Below are 6651 nucleotides of genomic sequence, written 5' to 3'. Positions count from 1 at the left end.
AGGCGGGGGGAGAGGGGGGGAAAAAGAGATATTAAACTGTTTTCTGGTTTCTTGAAAATGTCTACTCAGATAATATCTTAAGAACATAAGCCTATTAATACAAAAAAAGTACAGCTCTAATAGTGATAACTGTAACTGCAGATTAAAGTAAAAGGGAAAAAACATGTTCATACCTGTGGAATACATGCATTATGTTTTCTGAATTTTATTTTCCATACTTATTTCCAGTTATTTATCATTACCAAAGATTACTTGATCTGCTTGTAAGAAGCAAGTTTTCTTGCTTGAGTGAGCACCAAGCAAATGAGTGAGCAAAGTTCAATAACAGGGGAAACTGAGTATTTGGAAAGTAGTCAGTGATGTAGAGTAGTGTTAAATACGATCACCACCTTTCACAAAATATGTTGAATATAGAGTGGGAAAAATCACTTATGTTGATATTTGATTCAATCATTTGAATAGCCAACGATCAAGGAAATTTTTAAATTAATTTCACTTTTTATTAGTGAAAAGGAACTAGTGAGTGGGAAGGACCATAGATAAGTCATTGCAAAGCAATGTCAGCAAAGTAAATTATGTCACTTTTATTTCCTTTTGAGGAAACAGGTGGTCATTTACCTTTTTTTTAAAAAAAGTAATTATTAAATTAATGAACTTAATCTTGCTATAATATCTATCTGGAGGAGAGGAAGTGCTTTACCATAGAGTAATGTATAGACTAAATTACAGGGAGCCTATTTGCTCTATAGCTGTGTCAAACATCTTAGCAGTTTGGATCTAATTAGATCGTTCTTAGTGAAAACCTTTATGAATTCTATTAAGAATCTATCATTACTGGTTTTCTGCATTCTATTCAAAGAAAATTAGGCTCCTCCTTCACTGATAAAATCAAAATAGTTTAAGAACCACTTTTTCATATCTATTTCCCTGTACAACTAGAACACTCTATGTAACATTAAGAAAGAGCTAAGAATAAATGCATTTGAATGAAGAAGCCATCACCTAGGAGAGCCTTATCTTCCTGATGTGTTAGCAATTAGCTGGTCTTGGTACTCTGTCCTCCAGTGGGAAAGCTAGTATCAGCCTAGTGAATGCAGTTAGGAGCTCTTATGCTTCCATGTCTATGGGAAGTATCCAACCTCTTCTGCTGAAGGCAAAAGTCACTTTATTTTAAAATATGGACAGTAAGAGGACAGAGAGAGGACAGAGTGGGACAGGTGCTAAGTTTTCAATGCATATATTACATTTCTGATTCACCTCGCTTACAGAAACAGATTATTGCAAATCTACATTGAATTCTGTTCTCCACTTAAAACTGGGTTTCAACAACATTGTTTATAAGGAAAGTATAGTGGATCCATCCAAATTTATAGCACTTATCTCAATGACAGAATTTCTTTTCCTGAGACTTCATGAATAAATAATTTTCTTACAGTGGGGCTGAGAAATGTTTGGGTTTTTAAAAAATCAGTATTTCTTAGAATAAATTAATAACAGAATAATGCAGACTGCTCCAACTTTTAATATACCTGAAATTAATTTAAATCTGTGCATAGGATTATCTTTGGGCAAAAATGGAATGCAGTTAATCCAATTATCAATGATGCTTTACCTAATTATGGTTGTATATTCTTCAGTCTAGTCAGCAGATCAGATAATTCTTGTCTTCTCAATGTTATTGCAGTATCAAAAGAAACTATTGTTGTCCAGTCTAACTCCCTAATCTACATCATAACTGAGAAGTCTCTTGGGTTTTATGAGCTAATGATGTGACATTGACCATAAGTACAAATTGTACATAAACATGAAGATTTCTACTCTCTACTTTTTTACTCAACTGCCATGTCTTTTCCCAAAATTCTGTGGCTCTACATGAGTTTCAAATTTAAGGTGAAGCCCAGCACTTACTTTGGCTGACTGGATTACTCATTGGACTAGGGTATTTTGACCAGCCTCAAAGAAAACACTACACAGAAGGCTAAGTTCCAAAAGTACATTATCAGAGCCCCCAGAAAATGGCAACTGTCCCATGTGACATTGAAAAAAACCACTTTTTTTCTCTCCTTTACTTTAAATTTCACTTACACCCTTTTCCGTCATATTATTGCATTTTTGAATTTTAAAACATACTTAGATTTCCTTTAAAATATTAGCTTTTAACTTCCTGTTAGTATGTCTGTGATAAAGAAATATTATGAGAATACTATAATTATGCTTAAATTATTAATAACTACTTTCAACATGAATTCATTTTGATATAGTTTTTAATTTTAATAACAGAGGTCATAAACACATAGAATATTTTATAGATGATGCTACTTAACCACATTATAGTTGTTAAGTGGTGTCTGCCCTATATAGGTGTGTTTGGCTGTACAGAAGTCATATACACAGTTCTGGCAAACAAATTTTCTCTAAACATTTGTGGTTAGAAATAGCCATATGTTATGCTTTCTTAAAATAATTTCAAGTGTATTAAGGGAGTACTCATACCAATATTGTGGTGACTGTAGCTGCCAGGTGTATATATCAAATTACAGTTAACTAGGACAGATTTTTTTACTTCCATGTACTTTAAATGAGATTTCTGTCTACTATTGACAGAAAATGCGGGGTAGGGTTTTTTTTTGCAGATTTTGAAGTATTAACTATGACTACCACTTCTTTTCTCAGCTATATGGGCATAATTCCATAAATGGTGATGATACAGGTATTTGAGATTGTATGAATAATCTGTGTTACCTTTTCTGTAAGGGAAGTTGGCCACAGACAGGTTACTGATTCAATCTTTCTGAAGAATGGTCTCAACTAACAAGCAGTTTCTGAGAAACTGGAACCATCAGTGAAGAAGCTGGCATTATTTTCAAGCTATAAATGTCTAGCTGATTTCCTTGGGAAGTATTATCACACTAACAAATACTGAGACTAAGAGGGAAATAGCAGTTTGTAATCAGCACACAATATATAAGGTTGATATTTTTGCCTGGCAACTTTCTCCTTTAAGCCTTTCCAGACAGCTTAAGGCCAAGCCCAGCAGTATAACTGTATGAGATGCAGGCGTCTGCTCTTGGTGGGGAGGGGAGTTGGGTTTTTGGAGGTGTCCATGTTACACTGTCATTGTGTTTTTTCTTGCCGAGGAAAGATCCTGTCATCCCAGACTGTCTCAGTCCATGCCTCATGGCAGGGCTTTTTAGTTAAATCAGAAAAATGTGTCAAGAGAGTAAAATCCCCTGCCCAGACAAGGAGCTTCCTCCCTGCACACCAGCCACAACTTTTCCTTCATGCTCTCTCTGTGCCTAACCTGCAGGGCAAGGTCTTTCAGCTTCCAGATTTCAGACAAGACAGCTTGCTAAACGTCAAGGAATTGTCAGTCTCGATGTGTCCCATGCTTCTATCCTATATGTGCAGTGAGTCTGACATAACTGATTTCAGGCTTGCCAGTGGGAGTGCCCTGTGCACTGGTAAGCCAGTAAATTTGTCCTTGCTATGATCAGGTGTTCTTCAGTCATTTGAGCCGGTCTTTCAACAAAGTAGTTGTAGATGAAATGGGAGCTAGATCTCCTTCCAGTAACTGGCCAGGTATACCCTAATCAATCTCCCATCATCTTCTAGAGAGCAGGAAGAGATTGAGATGCTTTTCTAGAAATGGTTATTGACTTTATGCACATATTTATAAATAGATACATTACAAGGTGCAAAAAACTTCTAGATATTACTTGTACTTTGACAGAAAGATCCTGAAGTGGTTTAAAGGATACATTTGACTCACATAAAGGCAACCTAGATCCATCTACAAGTACATTTCTATCTTCTTTCATACAGCGTGCCACAGTAAATCCTGCAACTCCCTCACTGGGAGGGAAAGTGTCAGGGCTACATCGACTAGAAAGCAGTATCCGAAAGGAACGCCCTTCACAGACATAATGCCTAACGCAGGTCCTATTGCTAATGATATTCCTATGGCTTTCTAATGGGTAATCTAGGAGTCTTTACTGCTCAGAAATCCAAGATGAGGCTCTAACTGGCCTAGTACATGCCTTACTGATGTATTAGAGCTCTTAGATGTACAGTGTTTTCTGCCAAAAGTGAGACATTGCTGTCAGTGAACATATAAACTATCTCAGTCCTTTCTTGAAAATAAATCTGCAATAAACTTCCATACCAGGCTCTCAGAAAAACTGTGCTGTATGCTTTATATAACTTGACAGGTGACAATTATAAATTTTTCCTTGGTACTGGGGGGTGGGCTTAAAGCAATACAGAAATAAAAATTCCTCTTCTTCCTTTCCGCTGCCTTTTTAATTTTTTTTCTTGGTGCAAGAATAGTATTGTGTTTGATATAGACCTTTGGACTAAGGATATGAATATTAAAATAATAACCATCTTGCATCACCTGCTGAATTTCATCTCATTTGGCTAGTGATGCATACTCCCTGTGGAGGATCCGTCTGCTTTGCTTACCTTATCTCTGAACATTTGATTAGAAAGCCTTGCACCATATCAGTTACAAACACATGGGTCCACATGACTCCGTGTAATCCAAAATAGCCTGACATTATGCAGAGAAAATTAAGACTGGAAAATAAGGTGGAGTACAGAGTCCTGGAGATAAGAAAAATCATAACATGGGAAGGTAACTTTACTCTGGGTTGCACCCAAAACCCATCAGTGTGTGTAAGCACATTTCTGTGAACTTGGTGAAGTAGTACTTCAGTACTTTTGTGTATGCCTCAGTTTATCAAAGTATTTTCATGTATTTAAAATATTGAAGCAATGTATTGGGCAGCAAGTTTTGGAATGACTCAGAGATTTGCATTAACAGGTATGAGATTTACATAGATCAATTGAAAACATACTGCTATGTACTACATTTTACGATTTTTATTGCTGTAAGGCACATCTGGCAGGTGAGTTAGTATTCTCTGAAACTGCCAGATGATCTCACTGGAGAATCTGTTTTTATGATAAATTCAGCAAAGTTAGCAGCATGGCATGTTTTTGTCTCTGCATCTCTGGAAGGATGACCGTGGTCAGTGGTGTTGCTCTGCAGGAACAGCTGAATTGTCTGGGACAAAGGCCTGTCTGGTTCATCTGGGAAACAGGGCTTTTGTGCAAGCCAGTTCAAGGCATCAGAATAGATTCTAATGGATTTTTTTAAAGTTCTGCCTTTCCTATTCCAAGTCCAAGACACTTTTCTTTGACTTTGTCCTAAGTAGTAGGAATATACAAAACAGCAGAAAGAAAATTCAAAAGAAAAACAGAAAACCAACTTAAAATGTGAAGGAAATTTACATGATAAATATTAGTGACAAAACCTGCACTTCCAGGAAGCTTTGTGGTAATATACTAAAGGATAATCTGTAGAAAAAATAGAATTTTCTGGGTTTTATCTACTGTCAGTCTTCCTTAGTAACACAGAGGAAGATTGGCCTATTTCAGTCCTTGGCTATTTGAGATGGACATTATGAGTACTCATTATCAGCTGAGATAGTGTTTTTTTACAATGGTAGCTAGTCAACTTGAATTTAAAAGTTCTTTGCATCTAAGTGATAGAATAGTATTCTTACAGGAAGACAGTATCACTAATATGGACTTAATCTTCACTGTTTTAATTCTGAAACCCTGTGCCTTTCTCAGATAATTTTTTTTTTCATTTTGGTTCTGTGGAATGTCCCTCTAAGAAAAAGTAATGCTTGGTCTATAATAGGAAAATTTCTGTGCCTTTTCTTTATTTCCTTTTAAACTTCCTTCCAACTTCAACAAATCTTCCAACAAGAGGAGTGTGGAGAGTCTTGTTTCATTATTACAATATCTCATCTTAAATCTCCTCTGGTAACTCCTGACAAATGGCACAGAGTTAACACTTCTAGTGACTTCCTTTTCGGTAGTTTAAAGGCAGGATATTACACACTTTTTGTGTGTTTACGAGGCTGTGGGAAACGTTGAGATCAGCCAATGCTGCTATATTTCTTATCACCAAAATGAGGTTGTCCTTCCCGATTCTTTTTGTCTTTTCACAACTAAACAGAAGCTTTTGTATTTTCATTGTCTCCTACTTCTATTATTTCTTAATGTTGGTATCTGTAACATAACCACAATCAATGAGGTCATATGGTGCTGCTATTGTAAAATATTCAGGTCTCAGTAAGCAGTAATTTTGGTTTACCATAGGAACACGGCTTGGGTAAAAATATGGAAAGCTTGACAGACTACAGTGTTTTCAGTACTAATCACCAAATTATGTAATCACAAAAGAATCTGGTGCATCCCTGTTGTTACAGTACTGCAAAGCAGTGTTGCTCTCCAACCCACAGCAACTTACTAGGCACCGTGAATTTTCCTCACACAGAAACCTTGAATCTTTAGTGCATCAGCATTGTGTCCTTCTAATCAATTTCTGATCAAAGGTAACCCTTATTAGTTCCATATGTCACTATTAGTATCAGTTGTTCAAGGAAGTCTTCTCACACAGTTATGTTGGTTATCAAAATGACAAAGGCAATTGGTGTTTCTTCCTTTCATCAGTTCATAGTCGTTGGAACTGTGTTCTCACATAATGACTTTTCATGTGCAAAGCCCTGTTTCCCATTAACCCCTCAAAAATATCTTGCAGAACATTTTTATCTTTTGTCAAAGGCCTAGATTTATTTT

The 6651-nt window shown here is 36.2% G+C and overlaps 1 protein-coding gene across 1 annotated transcript in view; it reads left to right on the top strand.

The window, feature by feature from the left end:
• Positions 1-6651, top strand: part of LOC104126726 (contactin-associated protein-like 2) — an 838919-nt gene that overhangs the window by 831377 nt on the left and 891 nt on the right. The window lies entirely within an intron of this gene.

Source organism: Egretta garzetta, unplaced genomic scaffold (genome assembly GCF_000687185.1).
Source record: "Egretta garzetta isolate BGI_Z169 unplaced genomic scaffold, ASM68718v1 scaffold480, whole genome shotgun sequence".
Lineage (NCBI taxonomy): Eukaryota > Metazoa > Chordata > Aves > Pelecaniformes > Ardeidae > Egretta > Egretta garzetta.
Note: the sequence above shows the minus strand (reverse complement) of the source record. Positions and strands in the feature narration are given on the sequence as shown.